Below are 16,328 nucleotides of genomic sequence, written 5' to 3'. Positions count from 1 at the left end.
TGAAAGCAGCATAGGCCAACAATGTTCTTACTCCTTCAAGTCTAGCAACAAGTGCAAAAGTTTCACCATAATCAATTCCTTCTTCTTGAGCATAACCTTTGCAAACTAGTCTTGCTTTGTTTCAAATGACCTCTCCTTTTTCATTTAGCTTGTTTTTGAAAATCCACTTTGTACCGATTACATTTTTGTCCTTCAGTCTTGGGATTAGTGTCCATGTGTCATTCTTCTTGATTTGATCAATCTCCTCTATCATAGCATTTATCCAATCTTCACTGTTAAATGCCTCTTTCACTATTCTCGGTTCAAATTCAAATATCGAACATGTGTTCTATCTCAGTTTGTTCCTTGTCATCACTGGATCATCCTTATCTCCTATAATCTGAATTGGTGAATGATGTCTTCTGACATAATTGGCTAATACAGGCTTAGTAGGTTTTGTATGATCTTCTTCATCACTCGGTAACTAGATATTCTCTTCATTTTCTTCAACAGTTTTCTTGGTAAGACTTCTCAGTTGAACATAGACAAATTCATCATAGTCTTTTGGTTCCTTGGAATTTCCTTCATCATTTCTTTCTGCAAATTCATCAATTTTCACATTTGCACTTTCTACTATTTTGTTAGATGATTTGATCAGACATTTAAATGCTTTGCTTCTAGAAGAATAACCTAGAAATGTTCCTTCTTCACTTTTCTAATCAGACTTTCCATTTCTATCATCTTTGTGACATAGCATCTACTTCCAAAGATTTTAAAATAACTAACATTAGGTTTCTTATCATACCAGATTTCATATGGTGTCTTCAAAGTACCTTTCTTCAATTGTACTCGGTTCAAGGTGTAAACTACTGTGCTTATTGCTTCTCTCCAAAATGTTTGTGGCACCTTTTTTTCAATCATCAGTGTTCTAGCACAATCCACAATAGATCTGTTTCTTCTCTCAGCTATTCCATTCTGTTGTGGAGTTCTCGGTGTAGAGACTTGTCTTTTAATACCATGATCATTGCAGAATAAGTTGAACTTGTCAGATGTGAACTCTCCTCCTCTATCTGATCTAAGACATTTCAGTTGTCTTCATGTTTCATTTTCAACTCTTGCCTTGTACCATTTAAACATTTGAAAAGCTTCTGATTTTTCTTTTAAAAACATTACTGACATCATTCTTGAATATTCATCCACAAATAATATGAAATATTTATCACCATAATAACTTTGAACTTTCATAGGACCACAAAGATCAGCATGCACTAGATCTAAAATTCCCTTAGAAGTGTAAGACTTACTTGTAAAGCTTGATCTTGTTATCTTACCCATCTGGCATCCTTGGCACATAGCATTCTCAGGTTTTTCAAGACTCGGTAGACCTCTTACTCGGTGCTTCTTACTTATTTTGATCAGATTATCAAAATTTACATGACAAAGCCTTTTATTCCATAACCAAGTATCATCTATCTTTGCATACAAACACTTTTTACGAGTTGAGTCAAGGTGAAATGTGTTACCTTTTGTTTGTGTCTCAGTAGCAGCTAATTTTCCATTCTTGTCATGAACTTTGACAATTCCTTTCTGAAATTCTATTCGGTAACCTATGTTGTTTAGCTGTGCTACACTCAACAAATTGTATTTCAAACCTTCAACCCAGTAAACATCATTGCATCTTGCATTGTCAAGAAGTGTTATAGATCCTTTACCTTTCACTGGACATGGTGCATCATTACCAAATCTAACATAGCCTCCATCATAATCTTCTAATATAAAAAACTTGTGTTTATCTCTTGTCATATGATGTGAGCATCCACTATCTATGATCCAAGAATCATTAGTGTTTATGTGAGAGATTAGGGCTTTTTCTTCATACCTTTCTTCATCTGATCCATCTTTGATAGCCACATAAACTACTTCCTCTGTATCAGTCTCATCTAATTTATCATCATTGGATTCCTCATCAGCTATTAAACATGTCTTTCTATCTCTTCTTCTAAAGTCTCGGTGTCCTCTGTAATGATTGTCTTTCTGTCTGTCATCTCGGTAATCTCTCTTTTCAGTAGAATCTTTGTCAGGACAGTTAGAAGCCATATGTCCTATTTTATCACAATTGAAACATTTCAAAGGTAGTTTCCCTTTATACTTACCTTTGCCTCTCGGTAACCTTTTGGCTAATAGTGCTTCAAACTCTTCTTGCTTTATGATTTCCTCATACAGTTTGTGTACTTCCTCCATGTTCTTACGAAATGTTTCACTTGCTCCACTATGATCTCCTTCAGAGTACTTATACTTTTTTTCATTGTAATCATTAGATTCATCAAGATGAAAAGAACTAAATGCAAATTCAACTTTATTTACCGAAGATCCACTGTTATCAAAGTTACTTAATTCAAATGCATGTAGCTTACCAATAGTAGCATCTAAAGAAACTGGCATATTAGGTACAGACCTCAATTCATTGATTGCAGAGACTCGGATTGCATAAGCTGGTAGAAGAGTTCTTAACAACTTACTTGTTATATCCTTTTCTTCAATAGTTCCACCTGCTCCTTTGATTTGATTGACAATCTCCTTTAGTCTTGTACTGTACTGAGTTATGTTCTCACCTTCATTCATCCTCATATATTCAAGTTGTCCTCTTAGACTATCTACTTTTGCTCTTTGAACATGTTCATCTCCTCCATATACTGATATGAGCTTATCCCACATAGCCTTTGCATCATTGCAGCCTTCTAGATCATTAAACTCTGAATTAGTCAATGCAGATGTTATTTCAATCATTGCTTGAATATGTTCTTGCTTTGCCTTTATCTCTTTCATAGTCAATGGATAGGTGCTCGGTGTAACAAAATCATTCTCGAGATAGTATACAACATATTCTCCAACTCCTGATAGGTGCAGCTTCATCCTTTTCTGCCATGTATAGAAACTTGACTTATTCAGCTTCGGTGCATCCCTCTTATTCATCTTTGGATCTTTAACTCAAGCGCCTTTAAACTTTTCTTCCGGAGTCCAAAGCTCTAATACCAATTGATAGTTTTGATACTTAATGTAAGTATAGATCCAATAGCCAACAAGATGAGAGGTGGGGGGGTGAATCATACAACCTTAATCTTCCATAAAAACATCAGATTCAACCTCGATAACATATACTTCAGTAATATAACCAAAACTGTTAAACATGCAAACTCAAAAGCATATAAACATCATAAACCTCATAACACCAGATTTAACGTGGAAACCCAAATAGGAAAAAACCACTGTGGGATTTCAGACCCACTAAGAAATATACTCTTCTAGAGTAGGCTTGGTTAAAAGAAAATCCTGTTAAAGATTACAAACACATTGCTAGATGTGACCCGGTTAAGGGATTTCCCTCAAATCTATTAGGATCTTCACCTTGTTAGAAGTGACCTTGTTAAAGGATTTCAAACACTCAATCAGAATGTCACCTTGCTAGAGGATTTTACAAATAAGATTGTTAAGTCCACTCGGTAAAGAGATTTTCTGTCACTTTCACAAAATAACAGTAATAAAAATCTATCTGCAACTTCACATCTAAAATGCTAAAGTAGATTCTTATTTGTTCAATACAATCTAGACATAGAACTAATCTTGTCCATCTGTAGGGCTTCTATACTCTATTATTCAAACAGGTCTTCAAGCTTTTGTGCTTGGTAATCACTATGTAGCATCCCTATGCATACACTTGCCCGCATGCATTGTTTATCAATAGTTTCCTATTTATAAACAATTAGCTAACTGCTTAATCTCCTTGATCACATTTCCCATGATAAATCATATCCATCATATCTTCAAACTTGTCCAGGTTCAATGCATCTTTCAATCTGAAAATGTTTTACCCCACCTTGGAACTTGCATATATTTCTTGGAACTTGTGCTAGGGTATTGCAGTTCAATCTGAACTATAGATCTTCATGCCGACTTTCCATTGCCTTAGATTCTTAACAAACTTCATGCACGACATACCAATCATTTAATCAGTTCCAGCTCATCAGCTTCCTTCATTAAATAATGCATGTAACCATTTAATGTATTCTATTATAGCTCAGTTACAACTCAGTTACAACTCCATAAATAATAAACTTCACTCAGTAGACATTCCACCTTCATTAACCGATAGTGATAACCTTAGGGTTTACCGACTAGGTTCTTTGCTTGATAACATAGTATAGTATTAACCTTAAAATTTACAACATATGTATGATGTTAAAAAAATCTAAACATCATGATCTCATCATTGTCTAACTCAGTAATAGTTGCCCATTGAATACCTTATTCATCATATTCTTTCCTGTGCCTTTTACCAACATCTTTATATTCTTCAAATCATACTTCTCAAGATATGGCAACATCATACTGAATTAGAAAATCAATTTCTTAACATCAATGACAAAATAATAATATCAAGACAGTAAACATCTTTATTCAGTTAATCATCAACAACCTTCTCAATATCCTTATTGAAATGCCAACAATCTTTCATTGTCTATTATAATTCTATATTGCCAACAAAAACAATATATGTTGCCCCTACCACTACTCCCTTGACACTGGATGAACTCAGAGAGTAGCAAGATAACATGCAAGCCCTAGAAGCTATTGTAAGTACTTTCTCTGATTCAGAATATATTGATGTTCAAGGATTGGAAACTACAGGTGAGGTTTGGGAAAAGTTAAAGACAATCTATGGAGGAGATGAGCATGTTCAATGAGCCAAAGAGGAAAAATTGAGAGGAAATTTCGATGACATGAGAATTCTTGAAGGAGAGAATATTGCACAGTATGGTCAGAGAATCAAAGAAGATGTTGGCGGCATAAAGAGTGCAAGAGGTAAAATAGAAGATGATACAATAGTAAGTAAAATGCTGAAAACTCTTCAACCTCAGTATGCGATAAGAGTATCGGAAATCAAAGAACTTAGATTTATTTCAAAGGATAAGGTAACTGTTATTCATTGATTGGTAAGATTACAATTTTGAGTTAAATAATTTTGACAATAGTGTGACAACATCTACTGAATCTACCTTTAAAGCTTCGGTTACCGGTTCATTTTCTAGAAAAGGAAAAGATGTATGTCAAAATCATAAGTGCAGGACAAGTCATGGAAGTAACCAGGGAAATGAAGACAATGAAGATCAAGTGATGTAACTTGAGGCACTATTAGGAAAGAGATTTCCAAGAGGCACTGGAAAGTATAAAGGAAGGCTACCTTTGAAGTGTTTCTCTTGTAGTAAAATTGGTCATATTGCTGCTAATTGCCCTAACATCGATAAGAAAGAGAAGTTTAGAAGATTCAAAGGAAAGGGTAAGAAACATTGTTATGTTGCAGTAGATGAAGGTGTGACCGATGAGGATTCAAAAGAAGAAGATGACAATGAAGAAATTGTGTTTGTAGCTGTGAAGGAGGAACTGTCAGATGAAAAGGCACTAGTATCTCATATGGAGAATAGTGATGAATGGATTATAGACAGTGACTACTTACACCAAATGACCGGAGATAAAAGTAAGTTCATAACCCTTAATGAATTTGATGGACGCGTTGTTAGATTTGGAAATAACTCTCCTTGCATGGTGAAAGGTAAAGGTTCAATCTCTCTAAATGGGAAGAGTAATGTTTATGATGTGTTTTGGGTTGATGGTCTTACACATAATCTTTTAAGTGTTGGTTAGCTCAATGATAAAGGTTATTTGCTTGAGTTTAAGAGTAGAGTCTACAGAATTCTTGGAGGTAATGGTGAACTGATTTCTAATGGGAAGCAAACTATAGGTAACTTATTCCATTTGAATAGTAATATTAATAATTGTCTAGTTGCAAAAATGGAAGACATTTGGTTATGGCATAAAAGATTTTGTCATGTAAATTTTGATAATTTGGTTAAGATAAGAAAGTCGAGTGTTATAAGAGGATTACCCAACTTGTCAAACCAGATAGTGTGATATGCAAAGATTGTCAAATCGGTAAGATGACCTCTATTTATTTCAAGAGCAAGAATTGTATTTTTTAGAATGTTTTCGATTTGGTACATACTGATCTCTATGGCCCTATGAGAACAAAGAGTTATTACGGTGAAAGGTATTTCATGATCTTCACCGATGACTATTCTAAAATGATGTGGGTGACATTTTTTAGAGAGAAATCAAAAGCATTTAATAAATTCAAATCATTTAAAGCTCTGATTAAGAATGAAACCGGTAAGAACTTGAAGTGTTTAAGATTAGACCGAGGAGGTGAATTGACATCTGATGATTTTGTTAAGTATTATGATGAACATGGTATAAAGAGACAAATGTCTTCTCTGAGGAGACCACAATAGAATGACATGGCAGAAGGGATGAATAGAACAATAGTTGAAGCTGCAAGAACCATGTTATTGCAGGGTAATGTATCCAAAATATTTTGGAGAGAAGCGGTCAATACTGTTGTATACACTTCAAACCGGGTATTGGTAAAGAGAGGTAACAATAACACACCCTATGAGCTATGGTATGGAAAAACACCTTGTGTAAGTTATTTTAAATTTTTTGGAAGTCAATTTTTTATTAAGAGAGATAACCACACTGATAAAATTGGTGCAAAATCTAATGAGGGAATTTTTCTTGGTTACTCTTCTAAGAGTAAGGCATATAAATGTTACAATAAGAGAACTAAGAAAATTGTTGAAAGTGCTAATGTAAAAGTTGATGATCTATCTGATAAGTCTAAAGGTACAAGCAGATTAGAACCTCAAAAGGATGATAATGAGGAAAATTTTGTGATCATTGAACCAGAGGCAAAAAATAATGAAGAACCGACAAATGCATAACTAGATGCTCAATTGGTAAGCGATGATAGTGAGGAAGAAGATGAAGAACCTGATGAAGAAGATGCAAAACCAACATAGGCAATACCTAGATATATCAGACTAAACCATTCAAAAGAGAAAATAATTGGTGATTAGAATGCAGGTGTGCAAACCAAGAGAAAGATCCCCTTACTCCTTCTAATCTAGCAATAGGTTCAAATGTTTCACCATAATCCTCACCTTCCTCTTGAGCATACCCTTTGCAGACTAACCTTACCTTGTTTCTTACAATTCTTCCTTCTTCATACAATTTATTCCTAAAGACCCATTTTGTTCCAATTACATTCTTATCCTCTAGTCTAGGAACAAGTGACCATGTCTGATTCTTCTCAATTTGATCTAATTCTTCATTCATTGCATTCACCCAATCATCATCCTTAAGTGCTTCCTTAACTGTCTTGGGTTCAATTGTAGATATCAAACATAATTTCTCTTTGTTGGCATTTGTTGCATATAAGGGATTCAAAGTTTACCAAATGGATGTCAAGTTGGCCTTTCTAAATAGGATTGTAGAAGAGGAATTATACATTGAATAACCGGATGGATTTTCCTTGACCTATGATAAATACATGGTGTGTAAATTGCACAAAGCACTATATGGTCTAAAGAAGGCATCGAGGGCATGGTATGAGAGATTACATGCACATTTGATCAAAATTAGATTCCAACGTACCAGTGAGGACAACAACATTTGTTTGAAGACTGATGGAGACAAGATGCTGATAGTAGAAGTGTTTATTGATGACATAATTTTTGGTGGAAATGATGATATGTGTATGGAATTTGCTGATATAATGAAAAAAGTATTTAAAATGTCTCTAATAAGTGAAATTAAGTTATTTATTGGCTTATAGGTTCAACAACTAGATGGTGGCATTTTTATTTGTTAGACCAAGTATATCAAAGAGGTGTTGAAGACTTTCGGCATGGATGACTGCAAACCGGTAGGAACATCGATGGTGATAGGCTGCAAATTGTCAAAGGAAGATGATTCCCCTATTGTTAGTGAAAAAGAGTACAGATCTATGATTGGCAAGCTACACTATATTATCCATAGCAGACCAGACATTGCTCATTTTGTTGGATTAGTGGCTAGATTTCAAAAAGAGCCTAAGGAGAGTCACATGGTAGCTATGAAGAGAATTTTTCGGTATCTCAAAGGTATAGTAGACTATGGTTTATGGTATCCCTATAAAGGATATTTTACTTTGGATGTCTTTATTGATGCTAATTGGGTAGGTAATGTGGATGATCAGAAAAGAACAACTGGTGGAGCTTTTCTACTTGGAGGAGGATTAGTGGCATGGACAAATAAGAAACAAACTTGTGTTTCTCAATCTACAGTTGAAGCAGAGTATGTAGTTGCATCCATGAATTGTATGTAAGCAATATGGATGAGACATGTGCTAGAAGGATATAAGATAGATATGTCTGAATCGGTTACTATCTATTATGATAATACAAGTGCAATAAACATGTCTAAGAATCTTGTACTTCATTCTAGAACCAAGCACATTGAATTGAAGTATCACTTCCTAAGGAAAAGAGTTCAAGAAAAAGAGATGAAAATGGAATATGTGAAGAGTAAAGATCAATTAGCTAATATCTTTACTAAGCCCTTACTGAAGGCTACCTTTGAGTGTCTTAGAGGTAAACTAGGGGTTACACCCCTACACTGGAAGAACTATAATGATGGAGATCCATCAATTCTGTGGATTTCATGTTTATTTTTCACTAAGGATTAATGAAGGTGCAAGCTACTCCTTTGGGGGAGAAAGTCTGATGTAAAGTTCTGATTTAATGCTCTGTTATAATTTTTCTGATTTGAGTAGCAGAGATGATGGAAGAGGCAATAATAGAATTGAAGACAAGTGATGCATTTACACCTTTGGCATTGTTGTCAAACAAGGAGAAGAAAAGAATAGAAATCAAATATGGCAGATATGGGAGAAGTTGAAGATCAGAAGATCAGATTGAGACAAGGATTGGTTAAGGGGGACATGACAAAAGGAGGAGAACTGACAAATGATGTGATATTGGCAAGCAAGTTGCAGATGATATTGTATATCTTATTGGTATTTCCATCAATGCCAAAGGGGGATATTGCTGGCATTTGGCATAACTCCTATAGATACAAGTGATGAAGTTGAAGACTAATGATTGCACCAGTAAAGGATAGAAGTCTATTTATGATGAAGAGATTGAGATTCTATGAATAGATGACATGATTAGTAATTTGTGTTTTCATTGATGACAACTGATGTTAATTGATTTTCCTGATGTTTTGTTTTGTCATCTTAGTAATTTGGTTTACCAGAAGACAAGGTTTATCGGCAAAGAACTAAAGTCTGTGAAATAGGACTTTAATCGGTAAAGCATCTAGATGTTTTGATTGGATCCGATGATCGGCAATGATTGGTGATTTTTAGTCTGGATGGTGAGCTTGTATCATGGAAAGGTGTATCTGACTTGAATCAGAACTTGTGAAAATTACCAAAAGGCGTGTTTCAAATTTCTGATAAAGTTTTGCTAAGGTTTGAGTAGGGTTTAAGACCGGTGAAGATATCATCAAACCAGTAATGATTTATGTTATGATGGTGATTGACGACAAGTCTAAATAAAGTTGGTAACACGACACAACCCGCGTGAAAGATTTAATTTTTTTTCTAGCACCATTCAAGGAAAATTTTATTGGGAATCAGCGAAACGCTTAGTAGAGTGTTTTGAGGGTTTGACATTGGTACATATTGGATTTTTGTGATGGGTTAAGATCAACCAACAATTGATATTGCAATATAACTTGTTGTAATGATATGTATAATGATCTATGATAATCTCTTATGATATGAATTATAAATTCAAGATGTAATTAGGGTTGTGTGGCCGACCTAGTTGAGATGGCTATTTAGGATGACATAGCTGATGTTTATTATGAGAATGTGTTAAACCGTCCAAGTGAAGTGTGAGATCTTCCTAAGAATTGAAGAGTGTTGTGTATAAATGGATCCAATCAAGCAAGTAGAGAGCTGCAAGTAAACAAATCATTTTCTTACTATTGTTCCCTAACAATTGCAACAGTATCGGGTAGCTCTTAATAGACCTTAAACATTTTAGTCCCCTAACAGGACAACTCTCAAAAGAGTGTTAAATCCTCTCACGAGGTTGATCCTAACAGATCATCAAGCTCCTAACTGGACTGCTAGGCAAATCTCTTAATCGGGTGACTCCTAATAGGGTCTGCTCCTAACTGGGCATATTGTAAGCTCCTAACAGGGCGTACTTCAAAAGAGTACAAATATTTGTGAGTACCAACTCCCACTGTGGTTTTTCCTTATTTGGGTTTCCACATCAAAAACTTATGGTGTTCATGTGTGGAATGTTTTTCATGTGATGTTCTTGTTTATGTTTTATTTTATGCATTATTTCTGAGACCCGCTATGATGTTTTATTAGAAGTTTATCGAAGGTTACCGACACTGATAAGGAGTTGTTTGAGAAATTTTTTGATATCACTGACAAGGTTAATGAGTTGGTAAATGATCAATTTAATATGATTGCTTTGGTGGTGAAAGTATTGATAGTTGTGGTAAATGATTTGATTAATGTGTTAAGCAAATCTAATAAAGAGGTTGTTAGATCTAATTAAAGAAGTTGAGACATTTGTTAAATGGTTTCAGATCTGATATAAGTTTGATTTTGGGTTTAAAGTTTCAATTGGTCTTAATAATGATTCACCCCCCCCTCTTAGTATTAACTAGATCCTCATAGGATTAACAATTACCATATCATTCTAGATTGTGTCAAGAACAAGAGTCCTTGTTGGTCCCAATCTATTAGGTTGAGAGAAATGAGTGGAAGATCTATGAGAGTGATTGATGTAAGCATGAAGGTGTTAATACTTATGTCTTGGAATACTTTATAAATATGTATGAAAGAGTATTTATGGGTGTCCCGATTGGTATTATTAATGATAGGGAAACCTTAGCTTCTTTAGTAAGGATGCATTTTAGTTTTCACGACACTATATTAGATGATATATACTAAAGCCCTTGGAGACCCACATTAAATTTTGGATGGAGTACTAGCTTTATTATTCCTTTTTCATGCAATTTAAGACCTTTTATTTTACAAAACATGTTTTCACATATATGGTGACCTTTACGATATTGTTTCTTTATCTCTATAGAGCCACAATGTCATGTCTTCCTCAAAGTTTGAAACTTTAGAAGGAAACTTCATGTGTTGTCTTAGGTTGATGTGGTTGACCATGGGACTCAATGAAAGTGAGAATTTCCCTACAAAGACAAAATTGCGTAGTTTGTAATCTCTTCATCCCATGTTAGTGAATTTAGCCTTGATTTGAGGAATAGTATGAGAGGTGAATGAGATTTGGGTAAATATGGATCTTTGTAGGATGATGATGAGGTTCTTGCATCATTTATTAGATAATTATGTGTACAATTATAACTTTAGAATTTAGAGTTTGGAAGGGTTGTCAATCGTTAAGAATAGTTACCTCAATAACATTGTAAGATATTTAATACATTGGTAATACATGGAGGGTATGGCTTGTATGGTGCATATCCATGATTGATCAAGGATAATGTTATATAGGAGATCAAGTCTAAAATTTGACATGTGGTCTCTATGGTAGTAGTTCTAAATTGTATGGGTGATTGTATATTTCCTTTTGACTCACATTCAAGATCATCATATGGTTTTATAGTGATATTATTTTGTCCATCAATGATGACTTCATAATATGCTAATTATTTTATTAACTTTAGAATACATAATTTTAGTCTTGATCCACCATTTGAGGACATTTTTTATTTTATGTTTGTGGATAAGGAATTCAATGTGAATTACATAAATTATTGTGAGATGGGTGAAAACCAGGTAAGTATTTATATGTGAATGTGAAGTGACGTGGAGAGGAAATGTGTCCTATTATGGCTTGAAATTGATATCTAGGATGAATATTTATGTGCACATTTTTCCTAGGTGGTCGATGGGGATATATTTAGTTGTGGGCATGGAAGAGGGTGATGCACCTTAAATAGTAACTCAATCATGATTTGAATTAATGACACACTTATATGCTTGCATAGTTATGGTGGCTACTTTGGGTTGGTATTTTTCAATACATTTAGTAACCAATTCATATGAGTAATTGAAATTATTTGTCTCTAGTAGAGGAGATCTATCCTTTTGAAATTATAATATTTACCCTCATTGTTTGGAGGAAGGGTTATTGATATGTATCTAGTTTCTCATTGGATGAATTAGATGTTTTCCTTTAATCACAATCTCACTTCTAGCTAGAGTGAGACTGTAGGCGATAATTTCCCTTAAAGTGTATCACTATCAATTAGTCTACATTGGTGTGTAGTCCACATATTAGTATCTTTTCTAAATATGTCAAAGTTATTTAAATTTTTTTCAATATTTGATATCATCCCCTTTGATCTTGTACACATGTATCTATATTATTCTAGCCACTAAGTGGAAAATTATAAGCTATGATACATTTAAGGATTTACCTTTATTAATTTTCTAGTATGTTTCCATAAAACTATTGAAATTTCTTGAGATATATATGATTCCTAGGTGTAACAATGGGAATGCATTTCTATTACTATGAAGGTCTAGTTATGGAGGCATATAATATGTTTGAATCTTGATTCTATAAATTCTTTTGTTCTTCCTCAGTGCTTATAAATGTCTCATTTGTTTTTTTATTAAAGTGAGGAAGGGACCCAACCCATTATAGATCAAAGAAAAATTATATAAACAAAAAGTTATTGTAGGATAGAACAATACAGTTACAACACAACAAAGATTAAAAACCTCAAACTTTGCATAGAGAAGAACAAAACCCAAACTATTGTAGATTGGAGTTGAGACATAGAAGTGGGCCCAATAGGACAAACTAAGTTTTTTAGGCTGAGAGAGATTGACTCTTTTTCTTGTGAAATATAATAGTCCAAGAAGAAACATCTTCCTTAGGGGAATCCAAAGGAGTAGTGCTAGAGGAGCCGTTAGAGGTAGAAGACAAAATAGACAAGAGGGATGCTAATCCTAGAGGGGTAGCATGATAGTTTCAGGACAAAGTGTTTAGAACCATGGATGGAATGAGGTAAAAATTTGAGGACTACCAAAATGAGCCATAGGAGGGGCCACCAGAGTAGGAACTGTCAAAACAAGGCTCACTAGGGCAAGTCTTGTACAAGATACCAAAATAGGTACAATAGCTAGGGAAGGAAGCATAGAGTCCACATGAAATATTGAGCTAGAATCCAGATCCATAGGGAAAACTATGAGATGGTGGCATCGTATAGGAGTTGAGAAATACAACCCCACAGGAGCCTGAAGATCTTCTGCAAGCCGAATAACCTATTACAAGGAGAAGCAATGAAGCAAAATCTGAAGAACATACAAACACAGAGAATATGCTCAAAAAGAGAGAGCTCAATATTCACAAAAATATATAATGTGATTCTTACAATGAAAAGAAAGAACTCAACCTTTAATAGGTCAAGAAACCCTAAAAAGGGAAAACCTAGGTTTGCACATAATAATTAATTAAAATAATTAATTATATGTACCTAAAGTTAGCTTAAGTGTAAAAGAGATAAAGGGAACTTAAATAATTAAACAAAGAATGTTTAATTAATCAAGTAAATACCCGAATACTCCAACACCCCCCCTTAAGCTAAACTTAGGGAGAAGCTAAAACCTAGAACAGCCACTGAAAGCAATAAAGATGGGTCCCAGCAACAAGGCTTGATTAGGTACCCAAATACAATGAAATCTCTATGAACTGGAGAAATAGAGAAAACCACATGGGAACAAAACTCTACTCCAAAAAGAGATGGAAAAAATATCAATGAAGCATGAAGACCCTGCAAACTCTGTTGAAGAATAACTGTTGATCTAAAGAACATCCACTGAACTAGAACATGACCAGGTAGAGAAGACTGTAATTTGCATGAGTGCCCTCATATGACACTACTCCAATCAGGAGGCAAACAAGGCAAAAACAACTGAAATCGAAGATGCCAATGGCATGAGAAACCAAAGCCTGAAGAGCTGATCAATCGAACCATGAAAGCATTAGAACCAATAGGATAAACCTCCCCATAATGCGGAAGTGGGAGAGGGACAAGAACACTGAAAAGGATAGCCAAAAACAACTGCATGACAAAGAACCAAGAACATCAAAGGTGCTGAGACACATCATCATGAGGCGAATGTCATGGAAGGAACACTCACTTGACAAAGGAAGATGGAAAACAAAGGCAAACATCAACCCCCTCATGGCACTTGATCAACAGTGCATGTACAACAAGACACAAGATATGCAAGATTCCAAGTAAACAATGCATGATGGCACTTTATCTCAGTGCGTTTGCATAATTACAAGCTACAATGATAAGAAGACTGCAAAATAGAAATGAGAATCAAAACAAAGACACCCTACCTAGAAAAGAGATCCCAGGACCTGAAACAACCACGACATCCACCAGAGCGCTGAAAAGCAAAAAACTGAATAAATATGCATGGAGCAGAATCTGGAAATAAAACCCATTTTTCTGGAAAGTACACAACACAATCTTTCCAAAAATATAAAGTTTTTGAAAAACGGAGTTCGGATGCTCATTCTACGTCTCCCGGAGTGCAAAAAAGACAGCTCACTTTGACTATAAAAAAAACATAGTCAAATAGAAAAATTGGAAAAAATTACCAACACCATGAGGTCGGCCTCGGAACTAGCTTTCCGACACCTATTCGTTTTTGAAAAAATGACTCTGTATGCCCAAGATAGGGCCAAAAAACCAAACCCCCCCCTGAAAAAGCCAAAAAAGGGAGTCTAGTGGCTTGTGAGTGGTCCAGTGGCCAGGAAGCGGTGCTCCGGTGGTGGCCGGGTGGTGGCCTGGTGGTGGAGCGAAGGCCAGCTGGAAAAAAGGGTTGAGCGGCCGGTGGCTGGGGTTGAGCGCGGAGAGCTGAGTGGGGAGCAGGCGGAGGGCTGCAGGGAGCCAAAGGCGTGGGGACGGGAGCAGGGAGCCAAAGGCTACGGGTGGTGGCCGGTGAGCGGAGTGGCAGCTGACGGGAGCAGTAGGGTCGCCGGAGGGCTAGCAGGGAGCTGCGGGGGTCGGAAAAGAACATCGGGAAGAACCTGTTGCGGGGGCTGGAAAGGGCAAGCGGCCGACGGGAGCGAAAGCTGAGGCCGGCTAGCGCAGGGCCCAAGGAGGCAGGTCGGTGTCCATGTGCGGTACTGACAACGACAGGGACAGGGGCCCCATGGTACCTTGCGTACCATGGGAACCCCCCCAAAAAACACCATTCAACATATTTCCACCAAGTAGGAGAAGATTGAAGATTAGAACCATGGTGACACATAGAGGCTAAATGCCTTATATTAAAAAAAACATCTACATAAAAAAGGGATCCATTCATAGGACAAACTATGTCTCCAAGGAAGCTCACTAACCTTTAGTGACATTTTAGTAGGAAGTAGCTTACAATGGTCCAAATCTACCAAAATCCTCATGTAGGAAGTATGGGAGAAAAGGAATGTGTTAGGGTCAAATTTGATGAAATGACCTAGTATATTACTAATAGCTTTGTAGACAACATTGCACCAAAAATGGAGGGGAGGCTGGGGCAACTTTACCATGTAGGTAAAAACTCAATAGGATCCACCTGATGGTTGAAAGAGGGAAACCAAGGTTATGGGGACAAAGTATGTGAACCCAATTTATAAACACCCATGGTAAAGAAACCTCCCTATCTTCAGTAGAGAAACAAAATAACAAATAAGCCATGAGCACAAGGGGGTAAATCTCAAATTTACCTGAGACTAGTAGGTTCCAATTTCTTGAAAGCAAGGAATGTAGTGCAGGGAGTTAGGGCCATAGGAAATTAAATCTACTAATAAGCACCAACTTTTAAGTATAAAATGCAAAAGACCCCTTTGAGGGTTTGTAGAGAAAATATGCAAAGGAATTATTAAGAGGAGAGTTGATAGAGGCATTTGAGATGGTAGGAACATCAACAACTATTTGTAATGGTTTCTTAGAAGGGGACAACAAATCTGAGTTGGAGATATTAGCCACCAAATTATAGGTAGGGAAACCCTTACTCCCTGTAACCAAGGGCAACAGATAAACATTTGAAATTGGGGATCGAGGGGCCATGGAGGGGAGACTATTTAAACTCTATCCATAATCTAAAATGTCTCCATTGTTAATTTATATTTAGATCCTTATTTACCAAACACCAACTAGTAGTTAGTGACTACTTTGATACATGAATGTGGATGGAAAGTTATCAGTAGAACTTAATATACAAGAAAAATAGAAAATTGAATGTTGCAAATATAACTATACATGATCTTGTCCAAAGGATAATTTATTGGCATAATTGTAAATATTATACATATAATTATTCATGATTTTATGATGCAACCATGATT

The sequence above is a fragment of the Cryptomeria japonica genome, chromosome 1 (genome assembly GCF_030272615.1).
Source record: "Cryptomeria japonica chromosome 1, Sugi_1.0, whole genome shotgun sequence".
Taxonomy (NCBI): domain Eukaryota; kingdom Viridiplantae; phylum Streptophyta; class Pinopsida; order Cupressales; family Cupressaceae; genus Cryptomeria; species Cryptomeria japonica.
This window is presented reverse-complemented; position numbering follows the sequence as displayed.